Genomic DNA, 24410 nt, shown 5'->3' with positions numbered 1-24410 from the left:
ACACCCCCTCTTCTCTCCTCCCTCCCATTCGGGATTTGGCCTGGTGGTTGCTATCCATTTGAACAATCAGCCACTATTATAGGTTCCCTCCCTGCCTGCTCGGATGTAGTGTAATCTTACATCCATGAATAGTCCATTATCATGCTACTTTACTTGTTAGGGATAGAATGCTCCCCCGCACGCCCTTAGCGAGGTGGAGTTAATATATCCCTCCCAACCTTCTTTTTTTTCCCGTCTTGAGGAAACGCACCTCCCTCCCCTCCGGCCCTAGAAGCTGTCCGTCATACAGAAGGCCCTACCTCTTCCGGGTCTCTTCGGCTGGGCCACTGCCTCCTCCTCTATCGCTTGCTCTCTCTCTTTTGTGAGTTATAGCAACTGTTGCTTTGTGAATCAAGCACCAGTCACCGTAGTTCTGGTGACTGTTACTCATCAACAACAACCGCTCTTCCGCTGGCTTCCATCTCCTTCCTCATCGTCATCTACAACACCCATCACCAAGAACAACAACACAGCTTTCCGCGGTTCAGGTGAATGTAACTGTTCTGTACAGGCTTGTAATCCCGCCTTTCTATCCCTTTCTTCTCCTTTCCCTCCACCCCAACCTTTACCTCCTCCCTCCTTGCAGCATCCAGGCTGGGACTACTCCATTGGGCTTTACTACTGATTGAGGGGGAGGGGGGAGGGGGGAGGGAGAAGTCTCGAGCGCTTTCTCTTTCTCAGCTTTTCTTCCTTCCCATGTTATAATATGGGAAGAGACATTATTTCCAAAGGGGAAGAAATGATGTAAATTGCCCTGTAGTTGTTTATTATGAAGGGTATTTTATTTTTTTTTTCTGCAGTTTTTATCTGACATGCTGCAGTCAGTACTTGTAATGTTCCAAAGTATCTTGTATATCAATAGGAAAGGCTAGTGGGTAGCATAGCAGAGGGATTAAAGATCCTTTAAAACTGTCTTGAAGGTGTGATTAGTAGTTAATAGTAGAGATTGAAGGACTAATTGGTACTATGTAAAATCCTTCAGTGCAATTAGCTGTCATTTCCATAAACCAAGCTATCTGGTTGCAAGTGTAATTTAATTTTAAAATTTAATTGTATGGCTGTTCTTCTGAATACCTAACTTCATGTTCTCATCAACTAACATTTTAATTTTATTTAAAAAACATAATTGTTCTACATGGAATATTTGATTGTATTTTCCATGCACTGATTCAGAGCCTTTTTGAATACTCCAGCTCATATTACTTGTAGAATTTAACCTGCTAGTATAGAAACCACTGAGTTTTCAGTAAACTCAAAGGAATTGTGCATATTTAGAACACATAATGCTGTGTGTTTGACTTAAAAAAAAAAATTGTTTGTGAGGAGCTAAAGAAGTCTTTAATGTATAGTTCCATAGGAAAAAGAACTATCTACCTGGGTATATTTTCTTAATTAAGGTGGTCCAACCATGCCATATTGTTGATTCATGTGGTTTCCTGTTGTCATTTAGTTTCTGTATCAAGTTGTATTATCTTAGTAGATGTTCTAAAATAGTTTCATAGTCTGTTAACCCTAGCTTATACTGTGTTAGGAAGTGAACTTCTTGTACATGCTATCTTTCTTATGAACATAGTTTCTTTCTGCTACCTAATATAAGCACTATGTAGAAAAATTATGACAGAATGTACCTAATGTGGGTTTTAGCCTATTTTTAAATTAACTTAAAAGAAGAAAAACACTGATAACGGTGTAACTGTCTAGATCTTCACAACTCTTTAGCCAGTGTTTTTTTCCTCACTGATTCTTAATACAAATCCTATATGTATTTCCTGTATAATCACTTTACTTGGATTTACTCTCATTTCTCTCTCTAACATTTAGTGCCATGATGAAATGTTTAGTTGCCTCTTACACCTATACTTACATGGCACAAACCAGGGATATTTTAATCTTCGGTGATTCCTTTTTGTTTTGTTTTATCACATTATCAGTCCTTTTGAATTGAACCTAATTTTGAACTAACTATAAAGTAATGTATTAGGAAAATAATGATTCATTTTTTAGAATTACCATTTAATAACATGCAGATGCAAGTCTCTGAAATGGAAGACAGGATACTAGATTTTTAAAGGTATATTTGGAATTCAGATAATGGGGGAAGCTAAAGAATATCCTTGGAACATTTTGCTCATTTTGTTTCTAGATAAGTTAAAATATCAGTCTTTAAATCTTTTTTGCGTCAATAGTTTCTTTGCTTTTGCAATTTATGTTTTAGTCCTACTTTGCTTTTTTATTATTGCTGATAGTTTTGTCTGTGTACATTTTATAATTTTTTTTTCCTTGTATTTGCTGGCACTCATTTTCAATCTTTATTAATCTCCACAGTATGGTTCCTTTTTGCTGAATTGTTTCCGATCCACTTTTCTTTGCTTTTCCTTGTTAGGTGCTTTGCTTCCACATGGTTTAATGTTTCACAGTTTACTTGGGGGTAGTGGGACTTGGCAAGGCTGGGAAGCATTGTATATCAGACATCTCTGAAGTATATCCAGCTGAGCTGCAGGGATAGCCTACAGTTACTCTTTTGTTAATCGGTTTTCTTTTGGAGTGTAAACATTATCTGCTTCATCTCAATATAGACAAAATTGACATTTAAAATTTATTTTGAAGAAGACTCCTTCAGCCAATTGCAAATTACTAGGAAGAACGCTCATTCAGCAGTTCAGGATCTATTTTTCACACCAGCAACCTGAAGATTGGTTAAAACATCTTCAAACGTATTGTGAAAATAATAATGTTGAGGAATTAGCCTTTCTGTCAAGTAGGAGAATCTGAGTTTTAAACTTATCTTTTAGATAATTTAGAAATTATCTCTAAGTGTGTTTAGTTGATATCTGCTTAGATTTTTTGCAGAACATATTAAAGCCTGCCCCCTTTCTGATATAGTAATGCTGCTGTACCTGGCTCAACATCGCTTTTTTACCATTAAAAAAATCAGGGATTTACTAAAACCTAGTATTGGTGTAGCTGATTGATTTATGTATGTGTTTCGTGTTGGGTTTTTTTTTTTTTTAGTATCTATGTTAATATGTGTTATATATTTTATATATATGTATACATTTAAATACAGGTGATTGAGGGGTTTTAATTTATTATTTTAACATGCCCTATTCTTGGAATTGCAGAGAAGTTAGTTTTCCTGAAAGTTCTGGGTGACTGACACTATGCCCAGCCAGAAAAAGAATAAATTTAGTGAAGATACACCAAAACTAAAACATATTTATGCTGGAAAAATGATCAAAAATCATAAATGTTGATGGCAATATCCATTTCACTGTGGGTAGATCTTTATTGTGTAAATGTGAAGCAGCTGTTCAGATAGAGTGAGCATCTGCATATGTGTCAAAGCCTGCTCTACGTACTTGCATCAAGTACTTAAAAGTTTGATGCTGAGGAGTGAGGGAGGGAGAAGGGATTTGAGTGGAAAAGACTAAAGGGAGCATTGAACTTGGATAATTTATACTGTAGAGGCATGCTAGTCTACCAGATGAGGGGGGAGTGCTGGTTTAATCTCAGTAGAGTCTGGTTCTGGTTGAATTTCTTCATGTGGGGAATATTTAGTCAACCAAGCTGTCTCACCAAACAGATCAAGGCTCTGTCCGGTTTTATATAAAAGCCCCTATATGTCTGCGGAAGTTTCATTTACTTTAGTTACATTCAAGGGACTATCTTATGGTACCAATAAAGGGTTACTTATGGAACAACTGAAGTTGGACAGCATTGGCAGCTGCTCTTTGCCGAAGTCCCTCCTGCCTCTAGTATATCCTTGAGCAACACAGAGGAAAACACTTGCTTTCAGTAGAAACTAGATCTGACAAATACCAAGGCTGTAAAATATAGTTCAGACAATCAATAGCTAGCTTTTAAGTACAACAATTTTTACAATATAATATATCTAGATGTCTAACTGTAGCTGTGTAGATATAATATTTTTATACAGTTTTCCAAGCTGTTTTCCACCACTTTTGAGATCATAATCAATAGGGTAGCTTTTAATGTTGCAGTGATCTGTCCTTGAAAGTAATTAAAAGTAGCAATTACTGTACTTTTAAAGTCTCTATATTTATCTCTTTGCCTGTGTTTATGGAAATGGGTGCTTGATTCTGGACTCTGAATTGTTACTGTGTTCTTTACAAGGCTAAATCCTAAAAGTGCAGGAGATCATAGAATCATAGAATGGTTTGGGTTGGAAGGGACCATAAAGATCATCTAGTTCCAACCCCCCTGCCTTGGGCAGGGACACCTTCTGCTAGACCAGGTTGCTCAAAGCCCAACCTGTCCTTGAACACTTCCACGGTTGGGGCAGCCACAGCTGCTTTGGGAAACCTGTTCCACTGTCTCACCAGGCTCATAACAAAGAATTTTTACTAATCTAAATCTCCCCTCTTTCAGTTTAAAAACATTCCCCCTTCTTCTATCATTACCTGCCCTTGTAAAAAGCCCCTATCCAGATTTCTTGCAGGCCCCCTTTAGGTACTGGAAGGCTGCTAGAAGGTCTCCCTGGAGCCTTCTCTTTTCCAGGCTGAACAACCTCTCTCAGCCTGTTTCCATTGGAGGGGTGCTCCAGCCCTCTGGTCATCTTCACGGCCCTCCGTCTTGTGTTGGGGGCCCCAGAACTGTACACAGTACTCCAGGTGGGGTCTCACGAGAGCAGAATAGAGGGGCAGGATCGCCTCCTTCGACCTGCTGGTCACGCTTCTTTTGATGAAGCCCAGGATACAGTTGGCTTTCTCGGCTACGAGCGCACACTGCCAGCTCATGTTCAGTTTCCCATTGACCAACACCCCCAAGTCCTTCTCTGCAGGGCTGCTCTGAATCACTTCTCTGCCCAACCTGTAGCTGTGCCTGGGATTGCCCTGACCCAGGTGTAGGACCTTGCACTTGGCTTGGTTGAACTTCATGAGGTTTGCGCTGGCCCACCTCTCAAGTGTGTCAAGGTCCCACAGATGACATCCCTTCCCTCCAGAGTGTTGACCGCACCACATAACTTGGTTTTGTTGGCAAACTTGTTGAGGGTGCATCTTGACAAAGATGTTAAACAGTGCCGGTCCCAATACTGACCCCTGAGGAATGCCACTCATCACTGGTCTCCACCAGTAGTATGAAATGTTTTGAGGTGCACACACTAGGCATTGTATAGACTAGTTATTTTAGCCTTTCTGATAACTTTTGAGACATCTTTTTGTTCTTTTTTATACAGTTTCTGTGATACTGCCCTTCATCTTATTTGAAAGAGGTGTAGAGGTTTCAAAAACACAGATTTCATCAGAATAATTATATGGGGAAAGGTAAGACTAAATTTATGCTACTATTGAAGAAAAGGCAGTCAGTTCCCAGGTGTTATATATTCCATTTGGCAATAGACATCTGGCCAATAAACAAGTGTCCACACCCTATACTCCATCTATTGTAATATGGATACATTTTATGGCAAAAGCCATAAGCCAGATGTCATTAATCATGCTATTATAGACCAACTTAAAGGAGAAAAACCATATTGTTCACTTCTGTGTGCCGTTTCTTATCCCTTCTCTCGTAGATTTGCTAAAATATTAATCCTGTAGAGGCATTTGTAGATATCTAATTTGGCCTGCAGAATTTTTATGATTGAAAATAATGAGCAAAACCAAAAGAATGTAGTTTGACAGAAACATCTTAGAGTCAACTTAAAGATCCATTTGGTATATATAAATATAAAAAGTAAATATGAAGCATCATGCTGCTGTTCTTAAGGTATTTTTTTGGTTGTTAATTTATGGTCCATAATATAGAGCTTTATCTTGTTCTTTGTGAGCATAAAATAAAGTATTTCTACAGAGCATGTTGTGTAGCTGTTTTAGCTGTTGAAACATTAATTTTGAGGTTTCTTGGTGTTTAAGTTTTTTAATTGTCCTCCTAAATGACAAATTAGAGGAAAACTTTGTTGTTTGCTTTCAGTTAGAATGTAGTGAAGGTAATATGTACTTCTTTAGTTTTTCTGCTTTAATATTAAATATTTGCTTGTGTGTGCCAGCAAAGTAAAATTAGGAATTCATTCTACTTCCCGTTTGCAGGCAGCTGTTTAGCTGTTCCCTGGAAAGCAGGGCTTCATTGTGCGTAACGGTTCCTTGGGAAGACAAGTGCCATAACTTTGAACATTCCCCCCTTCTTCCTTCTTCCCCCCAGCTTTTATTTCTGAGTGTCATGTCATATAGTATGGAATATCCCTTTGGTCAGTTGGGGTCAACTGTCCCAGCTGTGTCCCCTCCCAAATTTGTGTACCTCCAGCCTACTTGCTGGCGGGTCAGTGTAAGAAACAGAAAAGGCCTTGATGCTGCATAAGCACTCTTAAACAGTAGCTAGAACATGAACGTGTTATCAACACTGTTTTAGTTGCAAATCCAAAACACAGGACCATACAAGCTGCTATGAAGAAAATTAATTCTATGTCATCAAAAAAACAGTGCAATTGTTAAGATCTGTTAGTATAACCCTTTTAAAGAAAGATATCTGGAGGTATGTGGTGACTATTTGAGAAGAGTTTTAAACTCTAAGCTAATTGGTCAGAAATGTATAAGTAGGCCTACAGATTTATTAATGCTTCTTAACCTGAAAGCACCACATACCTTTTAGGTTGCACAGCAACTGACTCCTAGCAACAGTAGTAGATTGAATTTCTAAAAGCGACCGTGTTGGATGTAATAATAAAGGAAGAGTACAAACAGTTGTCATGGTTTTCTTTTCATAATAAAGTAGTTTGAATTTAAGGAACTTTTTGTCCCTCAAAAATAGGAAGCCCCTTGTAAAATGAAGTTACTTCAGAATGCTTCTGGTAACAAAACTAATAAAGATGTTTAGAATGAGAGTGGCTGTCATGTTTTGGGGGGGCGGTGTGTGTGTGGGGGTGTTTTGGTTTGGGTTTTTTATTTTTTGTTTGTTTGGTTTTGTGTTTTTGGGTTTTTTTGGTTTGGGGTTTGTTTTGGTTTTTTTTGAGGGGGGGAGTGTTGTGTGGGGTTTTTTGTTTTTGTTTTGGTTTTTTTTTCCCCATTTTCTTTTTTTTTTGGGGGCATAGTACTATGAGGCAAAACAGAAGATAAAGAATCATTAAATGGAGCATTAAGTAAGACAATGCTTGCTTAAGGTGATTTGTAAGTTTCAATTTATCTTGTAAGTTAATCCATTGTAGGGCTTCCTAAAAGTCACCTGCTAAACAAGTAAACAAACAAACAGTTTTGAAGAAAATGAAAATCTTTGGCATACAAGTCAAGCTAATGGAGTTAGAGACCTCCACTGAAGAGGTTATTCCATAATTGCCTACTGTAGGGGTTCTCATGTCTATGTGAAGCTTGCAGTATCAGCTAATCTCATGTAGACAGTTTTTATGTTCCAAAATAAACATGGTCAATGTTTCATTATTTTTATTTTTTCTATCTTCTCTTGGTTCAGCTAACATATTCTGAGAGAATTTTTATAACTTTGGAGATGAATGCTGATATAAAATACTATATTGATAAAAAAATCTGCTAAACATGAGAAAATTGACTGTTTTAAATCAAACTCTAACCTTTTACAGAGGTTTGTGAAATTCTTGTGAAGATTTGTATAAAACCGACTGATGGACAAATTTACTCTGTCATACCAGTCTGTCAGTGTTTTACCTTTCAAATCCTTCATGTTAAAGGTGTGAAAAAGGTAGAAAATGTGGGTAGGTAGGTGATATGGAGATGGAATAAGATACAGAAATTCTCTCACAAATAGTAAAATGCATTACTTTTTGTACAACTACATTCAAGTTTGTTTGGGTTTTTTAATGCTATTAAAATCTTAAGTCTAAATTAGATTAATACCCTTCTTCATTTCTTGTATCTGCTTTTAGAGCAGTTAAAATATAGTTCTGCCAAAGGCCAAAAACTATAATAAAAAGCCAAATTTAATTCTTTGTGACATGTTATATTTCAGTAAAATGGCACCATTTTTTCTGAATAGCAGAGCACTGCCCTAACAGCTTAAAACATACAGTTTCAGTTAATAAAAGCAATAGTTCTACCTTCATGGCATAGAACAAGAACATTGTATGGAAATATAAATAATGTTACTCATTTGATTTGGGATGTTTTAGTGTTGCATTCTGAAAAAGTCTTTGTTAAATGGGTAGCTTCAGTCAAACTGTGAATAGTACCTTTGTACTCAGTCCATTTCAGAATGTGGTGGTCTGTGATATTACTAACATTAGAATTCTCACTGCAAAGCATATTAGTAGGTGAAGATGATATAGTCAGTAAAAGAAATGTTTATGTTTATATTTGAATAATCATATTTGTGGCAAATTTTTCTAAACTGGGGACTTAAAAAGCATTTATAAAGCATATTTGAAGCAGGTATTTAGGTCTGTCAGTAAGTTTAGGTCTGTCTATTCAGTTAATTTAAGTGGGAGTTAAGTACTTGTATGAACAACCTTCTGAATTAGTGTGATGTCATTAGACTATCAATTCAGATATTTTTGCAATAAAGGAGGTATTAGTGTAGTAAACTAGCAACTACCACTGAAACTGGAGAGTTTAGAGGAAAGTTGATTAAGTAAAGACGGAAGAGAGAAAATCTAAGACTTAGAAATTGAAGGTTTGCAATTTAGAGGTTAAAATCTGTGATGGTTTTTTGGGGGCGTGTTTTGGGTTTTGTTTTTTTGAGTAATGGAAAGTAAGTAAAAAGCAGAAATTTTAAGAAGACAAACTATAGAAAACACCTTTTATAACATAGCTGTTCATATTCATAGCCCATCATTTTTTAAAGGTATTTTTACTATACATGGAATATCCCTTTGGTCAGCTGGGGTCAGCTGTCCTGGCTGTGTCCTCTCTGAACTTCTTGTACATCCCCAGCTTACTTGCTGGCAGAGCAGTGGGAGAAACAGAGAAGGCCTTGGCGCTATGTAAGCACTGTTCAGCAATAGCTAGACCATCCCAGCCAAAACCAGTACAAGTATTTCCCTCCCCATGGGCCACAGTTCCTGCCTGAAAACCTGCTTCTGCATGGGCTCCTGCAGTTCCTGCCAACAGCATATTCCCCCCCCCCCCCCACTGCACAATGTTTTTATCCTTTCTTAAATATGTTATCACAGAGGCACTAGCAGCTTCACTGACTGGCTCAGCTTTGATCAGTGGTGGGGCTGTTATGGATCTTGCCAGAACCACCTCTGTTAGGCCCAGGGACAGCCCCTGATCTTTCTTCACAAAGGCTGCCTGTGACCTGTTCAGCCCCTTGTAGTCTGAACGCTAATAGAGTCTTACAACACGTTATAAAACAAAGCTTTATTGAGGCAGTAAGAAAGATGAGCAATGATGTGCCCATACGGTGAGTCATCCAATCACTATTAGTAAACACAGGATCATAAGTGATGACATGATTCTGGCGGACTGCAAGGGGCCTGGTCACCTGGCAGCAACTGCTAATTGTGTAAATGCCTTTTGAGCATGGATAAGAGTTGTGCCTCCCCTTGGCTCCACCAATGGTAGTGTGATTTGAGAGAAGCATACTTTACATGAATAATGTGGGTTGCATCCTGCCTATGTTACCATAAAAGTCAGTCGGAGAAACTCTCTAAGACTCAATTTAGAGTTTTAGAAAGCAGCATTCTTTATTGCAGTGCTAGGCGCACATGCGAATACTTTCGCAAAGGTGAGTGCACCCGTTACTTGCTGGCAACAGCTATATATTTAGCATACTCATGCATATTCACAGATTTTCCAGGAAACTATTTACATATTCATGAGATTCCCAGGAACTAATTATAATATGTTCATTCTAATTACGCATGCGCTTTCTTGCTGAGTGGGGGTCTCTGGTGGTCGTAGATAGTCTTCCTCACTGTATTTACTGAATGGCCTCAGTGCTCACAAGGTCCTAGTGCTGAGTTAGCAGTTGGTATGTCCTTGCTTCTGTTCTGTCCAGTCTCTCTCCACATTGGGCACCACTGTTATCTTGAAAGCTAGCATCCTTGGTCTTATTTACTGTCTCCTTAGTTGTTATCAATCCCGTGATGTTCCTTCCCCCGTCAGATGGACATTCCTTTCTCTCTATGTGTTAGCAAGTTAGAACAGTTCACTCTATTTTACTATGTTAAAGTCACACACACTATTGTTAGTTTAAACCTATAATTTAAGCCTATGCCTATGCTGCCAATATCAGTCAATGGGCAGGATGTCAGGAAGCAGGGTATCAACACACACCACCCCCACCACCACCACTCCAACTACAGTACCTTGCCACATAAATCCAGTACTTATGTTTTGTTGGTCTTGCCCCTCTACTCTGCTCTGGTGAGAACCCACTTGGAATACTGCATACAGTTCTGGTGTCCTCAACATAAGAAGGACATGGAGCTGTTGGAGCAAGTCCAGAGGAGGGCCACAAGGATAAGGGGGCTGGAGCACCTCCCATACAAAGACAGGCTGAGAAAGTTGGGGCTGTTCAGCCTGGAGAAGAGAAGGCTGCGTGGTGACCTCATAGCAGCCTTCCAGTATCTGAAGGGGGCCTACAAGGATGCCAGAGAGGGACTTCATCAGGGACTGTAGTGATAGGACAAGGGGTTATGGGTTCAAACTTAAACAGGGGAAGTTCAGGTTAGATAAAAGGAAGAAGTTCTTTACAGTGAGGGTGGTGAGGCACTGGAATGGGTTGCCCAAGGAAGTTGTGAATGTTCCATCCCTGGCAGTGTTCAAGGCCAGGTTGGACGGAGCCTTGGGCGACATGGTCTAGTGTGAGGTGTCCCTGCCCATGGCAAGGGGGTTGGAACTAGATGATCTTGAGGTCCTTTCCAGCCCTAACTATTCTGTGATTCTATTATCACTATATTTTTCTTTATTTCAATTACTAAACTGTTCTTTTGTTAACCTGTGGGGTTTACATTCTTTTGATTTTCCTCCCCATCCTGCCTGGGGAGGGGGGGAATGGGGGGGTGTGAGCAAGCGGCTGTGTGGTGCTGAGTTACCAGCTGGTTTTAAACCATGACAGGTATATGTGAAGTCACTTGTCTTTAAAATGTTCTCTATTTCCTCCATTTCCTTCTGCTAAAAGTGCACTGGGCTCTATGGATCCTCAGTCTTTTGGTAAACAATACTGATTTTGGATCCTGCAACAGAAATTGGACTTCATACCTCTTTATTAAAAGCAACAAAAGTAAATCAATGTTTCTTAGCAAGTGGAAAAGAATCCTTTCTTAGGGAACTATTGATAAAGTTTCCTCAAGGTACAAACATAACAGTGCAGTGAACAAACACCTACTACTAGCAAGACTGCGGTACTCCTTACAAGATTTATTCTGATGTAGCCTTCATCCTGGTGCCTGAGTCCCTTGGCACCAGGAGGATCAAGGTTGTTATTCAGCCCTGAGAAAAGTCAGTCTTTGGCATCAATACTACCTTTTATGGTTTATCTTACTAAATGATCTACAGTTCAATAATGATCATCTTGTGCTGAGTTATTCTAAAAAAAATGGATGCCTAAGTGTAAATTTAGATAATTTCTATTGGTGTTTCGTATCCAACATAAGGCTGTTTGGGGTTAAGTGACAAGACATATGGGGTTTGATTTATCACTCTGTCCTGGGGTCAGCTGTAGCAGTCATTTTTCTCCTTCTTATTAGCTGGTGCAGTGCTGTGTTTTTTACTTTAGTCTGAGAATAGTGCTGATAACACACCAATGTTTTTAGTTGTTGCTAAGTAATGTTTACCCTGATCAAGGACTTTTCAGTCTCATGCTCTGCCAGTGAGGAGGGGCACAAGAAGCCAGGAGGAAGCAGAGACAGGACACCTGACCCAAACTAGCCAAAGGGGTATTCCATACCACAGCATGTCATGCCCACTATATAAAGTGGGGGGAGTTACCCTGAAGGCCCAGATCACTGCTCGGGTCGGGCTGGGTATCAGTCGGTGGGTGGTGAGCAATTGTATTGTGCATCACTTGTGTTTATTGTTTTCTTTTCCTTTTCCCCTTTTGGTTTTATATTCTCTCCCCTTGTTATTTCCCTTATTATTGGTGGTAGTAGTAGTAGTTTTGTATGGTACCTTAGTTACTGGACTGTTCTTGTCTCAACCTGTGGGATTTACATTCTTTCGATTCTCCATCCCATCCCTCTGGGAGTGGGGGAGGGGGGGAGTGAGCAAGCAGCTGCATGGTTCTGAGTTGCCGGCTGGGCTTAAACTAACTATTAACCAGAGCATATGTGGACAGGTAATGAGTTCTGACAGTTTATTTGTTTCAGTCTGTGCTTTCAGGCACAGAAATCAGAGTACTAATCTATTTAATGTACTGTGTACTATTATCCTTTTACCATTGCATCTCAGCAGTTCAGAGACTTTAGTGTAGCTCCTCTTATGCCTGCAATGCTGAGAATTACAATTTTCTCAGTTTTATAGATGGGAAACATGGGCAAGCAGAGTGACTTAATCAAGGTCATGAAAGGAAGACTGGGAAATTAGGGTGCTGAATTTAAATCTCCAGATTCTTAGACAAGTGTCTTCACTGCATAGACCAGCATTCCTTTCAAAAGTAAGATTTTGGTCTGCCTAGCACAAGGAATCTTAGAATTGAGGAATAAAATGTTTTATCTACTATAGAGATTTGCAATTCCTTTAGAAAAAGTGAAATTCATAACATTAGCTGTTAAAATATATGGAAAGGAATATCAGTAGTTATTGTTTATACATTGGAGATGAGCACTAAAAAGAATAGAGTTCTATTGCAAGTTGAATATTTGATCCCCTAGTAAGTGATATGAGAGATGTTCTATATAGTGACGTTCTATAAAGAGATGAAGAAACTGTTAATTCTATTAGTTGTATTCTGAATGAACTGGTTAAATTAATTTCAATCTTTACAAGTCAGTTGGAACATAAAAAAAATAAATATCCACAGCACACCCCAATGTTAATGATCCTCAGTCATCTGGTCCAGCAAATCTATTGAAGCCAGAAGTTGTCTTAACATGAAGTCAGTAAACAGCCAGCATATACTTGGACGGAACTAGGACTTGCCAGACACACTTAAATCTACAGTTTATCTGCATTCTTGGTGTATTTAGGTCTAATTTCTATGTTTTAAAACCCATATGGGCTGCTATGAAGAAAATAAACTCGATCCCAGCTAGACAAGGTACAAAAACTATAAGAAACAAATTTTAAATGATCCAACAGCCACTATAAGGAGACATAAAATCTTTCTTTATGGACAGATAACTGATTTAATAATTTTGATCTAGTTTGAGTGAGATCTTTTAAATTTGGTAGCCATGCAGTTGTCAGTGTAGTCTATTTATTTATAAGTAAAAGATCAAATTCATTCTGAAATATATTTGGCTAATATCTCAGCTATTTTATTATTTTCTTAGTAATTTCTGATCTTTTTACTACATTTCCCAACACTGCTTACTGCCACAATAAAATGAAAGATGTGATCCAAATTAAATATGCATTTATCATATGGCTTCAAGTTTTGCATAGGTATTGTATTGTACCGGTATTGTTCTGTCTCTGTCAGTAATGAGATGTTCAACAGATTTCCTACAGGCATAAATTTGAAATTATAACAGGTGGTTAACAGCTAGTAATGTTAAATCCAAAGAGATAGGAAGCTTGATGTAGCAGCCTTTTCTTGAGTAAAATCTTGCTGTTAGCCCATTATATCTTTTTACTACACTCAATATATAGATAGTAAGGTGGGTTTCAGAGAGTTCAAAGACTTATTTTTGAGGTTTTACACCAGAAATTATTTAGAAGTTAATTATTTAAATGTATGCTTTTGTTTGTGCTTCTATAGTTGTAGCATTTAGGTACTATGATGATATATATATTTATATAGAATATATTATATAATATATATTGTATAAAATATATACAAAAACCAATTCTTACTTAATCTTGCTTGAAACAGACCCCAGTGATTTTAGATATTAGTAAAATACTACTAAGTTATACTATTATATCATTGTTCATTTAAAAAAAAAAATGGAACGGGTGTTATTGTTAAAGGTAAGTTAGTATAGGCTTTTAAAAATTATTATGAATTTATTTACAAAATCAAAGAATCATAGAATGGTTTGGGTTGGAAGGGACCTTCGAAGATCATCTAATCCTCTCCCCCTACTATGGGCAGAGACACCTTCCATTAGACCAGGTTGCCCAAAGCCCCGTCCAACCTGGCCTTGAACACTGCCAGGCATGGGGCAGCCACAGCTTCTCTGGGCAACCTGTGCCAGTGTCTCACCACCCTCACAGGGAAGAATTTTTTTCCTAATATCTAATCTAAATCTCCCCTCTTTTCTCTTAAAGCCATTCCCCCTTGTGCTATCACTACATGCCCTTGTTAGGGGCATGTCCCTCTCCAGATTTCTTGTAGGCACCCTTTAGGTGTACTGAAAGGCTGCTAGAAGGTCTCCCCGGAGCCTTCTCTTCTCCAGGCTGAGCAAGCCCAGCTCTCTCAGCCTGTCTCCATAGCAGAGGTGCTCCAGCCCTCTGGTCATCTTCATGGCTTCCTCTGGACTCACTCCGAAAAGGTTCACGTCCCTCTAGTATTGGGGACCCCAGAGCTGAACACAGTACTCCAGGTGGAGTCTCACAAGAGCAGAGTAGAGGGGGAGAATCACCTCCCTCGACCCGCTGGTTACCTTTCTTTTGATGCAGCCCAGGATACAGTTGGCTTTCTAGGCTGCAAGTGCCCACTGCCAGCTTATGTTGAGCTTTTTGTCAAACAACACCCCCAAGTCCTTCTCCTCAGGGCTGCTCTCAATCCATTCTCTACCCAACCTATATTTATGCCTGGTATTGCCGTGACCCAGATGCAGGACCTTGCACTTGGCCTTGTTGAACTTCATAAGGTTTGTACTGGCCCACCTCAATCCTGTCAAGGTCCCTCTGGATGGCATCCCTTCCCTCCAGTGTGTTGACCACAATACACAGCTTGGTGTCATCAGCAGACTTGCTGAGGGTGCACTCAATTCCACTGTCCACGTTGCCAAGAAAGATGTTGAACAGCGCCAGTCCCCATACCAACCCCTGAGGAATGCCACTCATCACTGGTCTCCACTTGGACATTGAGCCATTGATCACAGTTCTTTCAGTGAGACCATTCAGCCCATTCCTTATCTGCTGAGTGGTCCATCTGACAAATCCATGCATCTCCAATTGAGAGACAAAGATGTTGTGCCAGACAGTGTCAAATGCCTTGCACAGGTCCAGGTAGATGACATCATTCGCTCTTCCGTTATCCACCAAAGCTGTAGCCCCATCATAGAAGGCCACAAAATTTGTCAGGCATGATTTGCCCTTAGTGAAGCCATGTTGCCTGTAACCAATCACCCCCTTATTGTCCATGTGCCTTAGCATAGTTTCCAGGAGGATCTGCTCCATGGTCTTGTCAGGCACTGAGGTGAGACTGACCAGCCTGTAGTTCTCTGGGTCTTCCTTTTTTCCCTTTTTAAAAATGGGGGTTACATATCCCCTTTTCCTGACAGCAGGAATTTCACCAGAGTGCCACAACTTCTCAAATATGATGGATAGTGTCTTGGCAACTACAGCTGCCACTTCCCTGAGGACCCACAGATCCATCTCATCAAGTCCCATGGACTTGTGCATGTTCAGGTTCCTCAGATTATCTCTAACCTGATCTTCTCCTAGAGCAGGTGGTTCTTCATTCTCTGAGTCCCTGCCCTTGCCTTTTGTGACTTGGGCAGTGTGGCTGGAGCTCTTGACTGTGAAGACCGAGGCAAAAAAGTCATTGAATACCTCAGCCTTCATGTCCTGGGTGACCAGGTCTCCCATTTCCTTCCAGAGGGGGCCCACATTTCCCCTTGTCTTCCTTTTATCCCAAACGTCCCTATAGAAGTTTTTCTTGTTGCCCTTAATGTCCCTGGCCAGACTGAGTTCTGTTAGGGCTTTAGCTTTCCTAACCTGATGATCCCTGGCTGCTCTATTCCTCTATATTCTTCCCAAGCTCCCCATCCTTGCTTCCACCCTCTGTAGGCCTCCTTTTTATGCTGGAGTTTGTTCAGGAGCTCCTTGTTCACCCATGCAGGCCTCCTGGCATTCTTGCCTGACTTCATCTTTGCCAGGATGCATCGCTCCTGAGCTTGGAGGAGGGGATTCTTGAATATTAACCAGCTTTCTTGGGCCCCTCTTCCCTCCAGGGCTTTATTCCATGGCATTCCACCAAGCAGATCCCTGAAGAGGCCAAAGCCTGCTCTCCTGAAGTCCAGGGTAGCAAGCTTGCTGCACACCCTCCTCACCACCCAAAGGATCTCAAACTTCACCATTTCTTGGTCACTGCATCCAAGGCTGCCCTCCAGCTTCACATTCCCCACCATCCCCTCCCTTTTGGTGAGGACAAGGTCCAGCATAGCCCCTCTCCTCATTGGTTCCTCTATCACTTGGAGAAGGAAGTTATAATCAATGCATTCCAGGAACCTCCTGGATTGCTTGTGCCCTGCTGTGTTGTCCCTCCAACAGATTATCAGTGTGGCTGAAGTCCCCCATGAGGACCAGGGCTTGTGAATGTGAGGCCGCCCCTATCTGTCTATAGAGGGCCTCATCCACTTGGTCTTCCTGGTTGGTGGCCTGTAGTAGACCCCCACTGTAATGTCCCTTGTCCCTGCCCTCCCTTTAATGCTGACCCATAAACTCACAGTCAGCTTCTCATCCATCCCCAGGCAGAGCTCTGCACACTCCAGGTGGTCATTGACACATAGGGTGACACTCCTCATCTCCCCTGCCTGTCCTTCCTGAAGAGCCTGTATCCTTCCATTCCAACACTCCAGTGATAGGAGGCACCCCACCATGTCACTGTGATGCTATAAGGTCATATCCCTTCAGGCATGCGCACGCCTCTAACTCCCCTTGCTCGTTCCCCATGCTATGTGTTTTGACATAGAGGCATTTCAGTTGGGCCTCCGATAATGCCGTCTTATTGGCTGGAAGTCCTTTGTGCTGCTATTCAGTCTCCTCACAGCCTCCTCATCGCCTCCTGCAGCTCAGCCACCTGCTGCAGGAGGTCCTTCACCTGAGCACACCGTCTGCAGGCAGGTCTGCTGCCTGTCCCTGCCCCAGGAGAAAGCTCCAGGCACCTCCTGCAGCCCGACGTCTGCATTGCAGCCTCTCCCAGCAGCCGCTCCGTTTGAGTGAAGGCATCGGCCACCACCGTCGTAGATGGTGCAGACCCCTCCGGTGGAACTGCGGCATTTGTTCTCCGACGAGTGCCCATCATTCAGCCTTGAGGGTCAGGTAGGATGAATGCCCCGACCTGTGCAGACGGTCAGTAGAATGCCCCTCCTTCGAAGAGGCGCCCTTCCGCGCAAACTGGCGCACCATGCCCTATTTGCTCGCTCTGTTCGTCTAGTGTTGCCCTTTGTGGGAGTGGGGGGGCATCGTTACTCCTGGCCCCGCCCACGCTACGTCAGCCTCCCTCTTGCTAGCCGCCAGCTCCCAGCGGGCCTCGGCGCTCTCCTAGGTTTCTGTGGTTCAGGAAAAACTGTACGCCGCTGTCTGCCTCGAGCCTCTGCTCTGCTGCGGAACGCACTTCTTCCGGAGCTGTTTGCTGTGTAGAAAATGCATAAGAAATATTTTAAACTGCATAATTTCTATTTTAAATATGTTAATACATCCTTATACAAGATTGTAAGCATATAAAACGAGCTATAGTGGATGAATTAGTATTTCTTTCAAATTTTATTTCTGACCGTCTTTTGTCATGTTGCTAGGTGAAGTGATATTGAAGCTAAACGTTTGGTTTAATATAAGTAAAAAAATTTTGTTGGCTTTTTTTTTCTATGTCTTTTCTCCCATCTTATGGATTTACTTATTTTAATTCTAGAGTGGGTTCTTCCTATGTTTCCTGAAAAAGACCTTTTTTTCCTTCTTGTTTCATTCTTCTTATTTAACATGTTCTGCAGTGGTTTTCTACACCCTTCTATTTTCACATCTGAAATGTAATTAAACTGTTCCTAGTGTTTTAAATTTTGTGATATCTTTAATTGAAAGTTGATTGATTAAGTTTTTGTAGGCATTTGTTAACCTCATCTATTATCTCTCTGCCTGAATTGTCATATACAACTCAGCAAGAGGAAAAGATACAGTCCTTAATTGCTAATCTTGTGATATACACATAAAAATAACAAAATCTAGTTTAAGAGAAGGATGTGGGGGTGTTGGTTGACAAAAATCTCAACATGACCTGGCAGTGTGCACTTGCAGACCAGAAACCCCCCATGTCCTGGGCTGCATCCCTAGAGCATGAGCAGCAGGTCGAGGTAGAGGATTCTCCCCCTCTACTCCACTCTGGTGAGACCCCACCTAGAGTACTGTGTTCAGCTCTGGGGGCAACAGCGCAAAGAGGGACAAGAACCTTTTCGGAGCGAGTCCAGAGGAAGCCATGAAGATGATCAGAGGGCTGGGGCACATCCCCTGTGAGGACAAGCTGAGACAGTTGGGCTTGTTCAACATGGAGAAGAGAAAGCTCCAGGGAGACCTTATAGCAGCCTTCTAATACCTTAAAGGGGTATTGGTATTCATCAGCAGCCCCACATTTTCCCTTATCTTCCTTTTGCTGCTGATATACTTGTAGAAGCCCTTCTTGTTGTCCTTGATGTCCTTTGCCAGGCTCAATTCCAAGTGGGTCTTGGCCTTCCTTGTCACATCCCTGCATACCCTGATGATGGTCCTATAGTCCTCCCACTTGGCCTGTCCCTTGTTCCACATCCCATAAATTTCTTTCTTGAGTTTAAGATTTACTAGGAGCTCCCTGCTCATCCATGCAGGTCTCCTGCCCCCTTTGCCTGATTTCTTCATCATGGGGGTGACACTGGTCTTGGGCTTGGAGGAAGTGGTGCTTAAATATTGACTGGCTCTCTTGGACTCCCTTCTCTTCTAGAGCCCTATCCAACGTGATTCCTCTAAGTAGGTGTTTGAAGAGGCTGAAGTTAGCTCTCCAGAGGTTTAGGGTTCTAGTCCTGCTTACTGTTGTGCTTCCCCCACGCAGGATCCTGACTTCCACCATCTCATGATTGCTACAGCCAAGGCTGCCCCCAAACTTTCTGTTTTCAGCCAGTCCTTCCAGGTTTGTAAGCACAAGGTCCAGCAACACACCTTTCCTCATTAGGTCCTCCATCACTTCTAACAAAAAGTTATCTTCAGTGATCTGAAGGAACTTCCTGGACTGTGTGTGCTGGGCCATGTTATCCCTCCAACAAATATCAGGGGGGTTGAAGTCCCCCAGGAGAACCAGGGCCTGTGACCGCGAGGCTATTTCCAGCTGCCCATAGAAAGCCTCATCAACTTCCTCCTCCTGATCAGGCGGCCTATAGGAAACACCCACAACAGTGTCCCCCATATTGGCCTGTCCCTTAATTCTCACCCACAGACTCTCAACTCCTTTGTCTGTCCCTGGGTAGCACTTGATATGTTCCAATTGCTCTCTCACATAAAGAGCAACTCCAGCACCTCGCCTCTCTAACCTGTCCTTTCTAAAAAGCCTCATAACCGTCTGTGACAACATTCCAGTCATGTTAGCTATCCCACCATGTCTCAGTAATTGCGATGAGATCATGGCCCTGCGACTGCACATAGATTTCCAGCTCATGTTGTTTATTTCCCATGCTATGTGCGTTTGTATACAGGCACTTCAGAGAGGTAATTTCACACCTAGGTTCCCTAGAAGGGCTGTAAGATTCACCATTACCATAAACACCCTTAATGTGGCTAGCCCTTTGATCCTCATCTTGAGAGGCAGTCAAGGAGCATCTGTCACTGAACTGGTTAGCAAGAGCTATCCCTCAGGAGGAAGCAATGGCATGAGCATTGCCACTCTGGACCCCACCCCCCAAGTCCTTCAGTTTAAAGCCCATCTCAACAAATTGTCCAGCCTGCTGCCAAAGATTCTCTTGCCCCTTCTAGGCAGATGGATCCCATCCCTCCCTAACATGAAGCACGACCCATTGTCATAAAAGCCAAAACCTTCTCGATGGCACCAGCCATGGAGCCAGTCATTGATCTGCACTAAGCATCTTCTTCTGGCCTTCCCCATTTCTCTAACCAGTAGGATAGATGAGAAGATGACTTGGGCACCGATGTTTTTCACCTGCCTCACCAGGGCTCTATAGTCTTCCTTGATCCTACCTGTTTTTTGGCTTGCGGTGTCATTTGTACCCACATGAAAAAGTAACAGTGGGGTAGTAGTCTGTGCTCTTGACAAGCTGGGGAACCCTCTCAGCAACATCACAGATCCTAGCCCCTGGTAGGCAGCATACCTCTCGTAACTCCCTATCAGGCTGGCAGATGTGTGCCTCAGTGCCCTTCAACAGAGAGTTGCCCATGACAATTACTCGACGTTTCTTTTTATGGTAACCACCATGCACTGATGGTGCAGGATCTCCTTGTGGGCCTTGCTCGTGGATATCTAAAGCCTTCAAAGCATCGTATCTGTTATTGGTCCAGATGTTGGAGGGCAGATGTCGAGTTGGATCTCTGCTTTTGTGGGTTGCTAGGGTCCAAGGTGCCTCAGTAGTATCCACTAGTTGTGAAGCCATGTATCTATCTCAGCCTCAGCTCCTCTAATACTGTACAGCCTATCCACTCTCTTGTAGCTCTGCTACCTGTCACAACAGGTCCTCAACCTGTGCACACTTTGTGCAGGTGCTAGCCTTTTCCCCAGAAGTATCTGGGTGTCCATCGCAGGCTACCACCTATACTGATAGCTCTTTCCTTGCCAGCTCTGTTTGACTACAAGCATCTGACTTCTCAGGGGCTGCTTCAGTAGACACGGTGGTTTTGGCTCTGAGTCAAGTGCACACCATTGTGGCAGAGACTTAGAGCACTTAATACTTCCCCAAGGTATGGACCTACTTGCAGATTGCAGAGACCTCCCTGCGCGAACTGACACACCGCATGCTGGTCACCAAATTCCTTAGAGCCATTTAAATCTCCCGTGGAAGCTCCTGGCTCCGCCCCCTGCTCGCCTGATTGGCTGCTGAGAGCTGCCGGGGTCGGACTGGACTCGGGGTTGTTGCTTGGGTGTCCCTGGGCTCGGAAACTCCCTGTACAGCTCAGATCTAAAGCTCAAACCCCGGACTTACCTCGGTCGCTGCTGCTGCCGCCTCGCCGACTGATGGCATCCCTGCTTCATCCTCCTCCACTAAATGGGTTGTTTTTTTGTTTCCATTTCTTGTGTATAGAGGCAACTGCTACCAACACGGGTTGGTTCTCTGGTTCAGTTGTATCACCCGTTGCCGGGGACTGAGTGGTTGTCATGCTTTTCATTGGGGTATGAGCGTTTGCATTACTTGTTGCAGGGATTAAAGTAGCTGCAGTGCCTGTCACCGACAGATACTACTGTAATTATCCGGGAGGAGAAGTAGGATACTGGAAGGAGGGAAGGGGGAAAGGGGAAAGGAAGGAAGGAACGAAGGCAAAACGGAAGGACAGAAACTGTAGGAAGATGTTTCTGTTACGGGTTGGCTCTCTGAGGAGAAAAGGCCAAAGGTGTAATTGTTAATAGTTCCCAACAGATGGCTCCCAAGACACAAAGGTGAGTGCACATACCAGATTAGTCTCATCACCAGCAATTCTATCATATCATAACAGCACTACAAAGTACAATAAAATGATAACCTTAGCCCAAGCCCCACGGATAAACATCACCACAGGGAGCACATATGACAATAACAGTATTACATAGCGTACCAGTGAGTATACACGCATGAACTCTGAGAACGAATGAGGTAACATTGTCACCAACGACTATTAAAACAATACAATGAATGCTTACAACAAATTTGTTTTGACATGCTCTGGTCAGATCTGTCATTATCTCAACTCTTCGTGCTCCACGCTCGGTGCCAAAAAAGACTGTTGTGGTTTAAACCCAGCTGGTAACTAAGTACCACGCAGCTGCTCGCTCACCCCCCCCTCCACTCCGGACAGGATGGGGAGGAGAGTGGGAAGAATGTAAAACCCGTGGGTTAAGATAAGAACAGCTTAATAATTGAAATTATGTAAAATATAATACCAACAATAACAATACTGATAATAATCATAGAATCATAGAATGGTTAGGGTTGGAAAAGACCTTAAGATCACCTAGTTCCAACCCCCCTGCCATGGGCAGGGATGCCTCACACTAGACCATGTTGCCCAAGACTCTGTCCAACCTGGCCTTGAACATTGCCAGGCATGGAGCATTTACCACTTCTTTGGGCAACCTGTTTGTCACACACCGGTCAAAGGCTGGAGCATGGTTTTACTCGTATTCTCGGGAACAGAATTAAGACTCAAAATGGAGTCAAGCGCCAAGGAACTTTATTTGCCCACCAACAAATGCCCACCAACAAATTCCAGAGAGAGAGAGAAAAGAAAGAAAGCAAGAGAAAAAATAAAAGAGTTCATAGCGATAGCTACCACCCTGGAGATGTGGTGTCCCGACAGTCCGATTAGTTGCAAGTCCGGGGGGGGAGATGTTCTTCCTCTCTATGCTGGTTGGTGCCGTTCTTTTATATAGTTGCAACCACATCCTCCACCCAGTGGTGGTGCACATGCCCAATACTGTCACTAGGGGGTCTTCCCCCCCCACCCCGTGGTTCCATAAGGCAAACATCCTGCACCAAGGTGTAAATTGGTGAGTGATGTGGAGACAGATAGCCTTCACAAACATCTGCTGTGGGGGTAGTGTCGGTTTTCCTGCCATACTGATGTGGAGACAGACATCCTGCTGTGGCAGTGGTATTGGCAATGTCGGTCTTCCTGCCATAGCTATGTTGAGCCAGACATCCTGCTGTTTTCCCCGACACAGCCTCTTACACTGTTCCAGTGCCTCACCACCCTCACAATAAAGAACTTCTTCCTTGTATCTGACCTGAACTTCCCCTGTTTCAGTTTAAACCCATTATTCCTTGTCATAACACTACAATCCCTGATGAAGAGTCCCTCTCTGGCATCCTTGTAGGCCCCCTTCAGATATTGGAAGGCTGCTATGAGGTCTCCACACAGCCTTCTCTTTTCCAGGCTGAACAGCCCCAACTTTTTTACCCTGTCTTCATATGGGAGGTGCTCCAGCCCCCTTATCATCCTTGTGGTCCTCCTCTGGACTTGCTCTAACAGCTTGTTGTGGTTTAAGCCCAGCCGGTAACTCGGAACCACGCAGTCGCTCGCTCACTCCCCCCCTTCCTCCTCCCCCTGCTCCTGGAGGGATGGGGAGAATTGGAAGAATGTAACTCCCATTGGATGAGATAAGAGTGGTCCTGTAACTAAGGTATAATACAAAACCACTATTACTGCCACTAATAATAATGATAAGGGAAATAACAAGGGGAGAGGATACAATTGCTCACCACCCGCCGACCGATACCCAGCCCGACCTGAGCAGTGATCTGGGCCTTCCGGGTAACTCCCCCTGGTTTATATAGTGGGCATGACGTGCCATGGTATGGAATACCCCTTTGGCCACTTTGGGTCAGGTGTCCTGTCTCTGCTTCCTCCCGGCTTCCCCTCCTCCCTGGCAAAGCATGAGACTGAGAAAGTCCTTGGTCGGAGTAAACGTTACTTAGCAACAACTAAAAACATTGGTGTTATCAGTGTTGTTCCCAGGCTGAAAGTCAAAAACAGAGCACTGCACCAGCTACTAAGAAGGAGAAAAATGACTGCTATAGCTGAACCCAGGACACAGTTCCATGTCCTTCTTATGTTGAGGACACCAGAACTGTACACAGTCCTCCAAGTGGGGTCTCATGAGAGCAGAGTAGAGGGGCAGGATCCTAGAATCATAGAATGGTTAGGTTTGGAAAGGACCTTAAGATCACCTAGTTCCAACCCCCCTGCCACGGGCAGGGACACCTCACACTAGACCATGTTGCCCAAGGCTCTGTCCAACCTGGCCTTGAACATTGCCAGGCATGGAGCATTTACCACTTCTTTGGGCAACCTGTTCCAGTGCCTTACCACCCTCACAGTAAAGAACTTCTTCCTTTTATCTAACCTGAACTTCCCCTGTTTAAGTTTGAACCCATAACCCCTTGTCCTATCACTACAGTCCCTGATGAAGTCCCTCTCTGGCATCCTTGTAGGCCCTTTTCAGATACTGGAAGGCTGCTCCTTCGACCTGCTGGACATGCTCCTTTTGATGCAGCCAAGTATACAGTTGGCTTTCTGGGCTGCAAGCGCACAAAAAAAAAAAGAAATGAAATTTCAGAAAAACCCAAGTGATGCCCAATACAGTTGCTCACCGCCTGCTGACCAGTACCCAGCCTGACCTGAACAGTGATCCATCCCTTCTGGTCTGCCCAGTTTATATACTGGGCATGACGTGCTGTGGTATGGAATATCCCTTTGGCTAGTTTGGGTCAGGTGTCCTGTCTCTGCTTCCTC

At 42.8% G+C, this 24410-nt stretch overlaps 1 protein-coding gene across 1 annotated transcript in view; it reads left to right on the top strand.

Moving 5' to 3' along the window:
- The first annotated feature begins 409 nt into the window (after nucleotides 1-409).
- LOC115619110 (transcription factor RFX3-like) overlaps nucleotides 410-24410 on the top strand; it is a 165545-nt gene continuing 141544 nt past the window's right edge. Inside the window, exon 1 of the mRNA XM_030511155.1 lies at nucleotides 410-527. The gene's annotated coding sequence lies outside the window, so the exon portion shown is untranslated. The remainder of the gene's footprint in view (nucleotides 528-24410) is intronic.

Source organism: Strigops habroptila, chromosome W (assembly GCF_004027225.2).
Source record: "Strigops habroptila isolate Jane chromosome W, bStrHab1.2.pri, whole genome shotgun sequence".
Lineage (NCBI taxonomy): Eukaryota > Metazoa > Chordata > Aves > Psittaciformes > Psittacidae > Strigops > Strigops habroptila.
The sequence above is the reverse complement of the archived record's forward strand: the minus strand, read 5'-3'. Positions and strand labels throughout refer to the sequence as shown.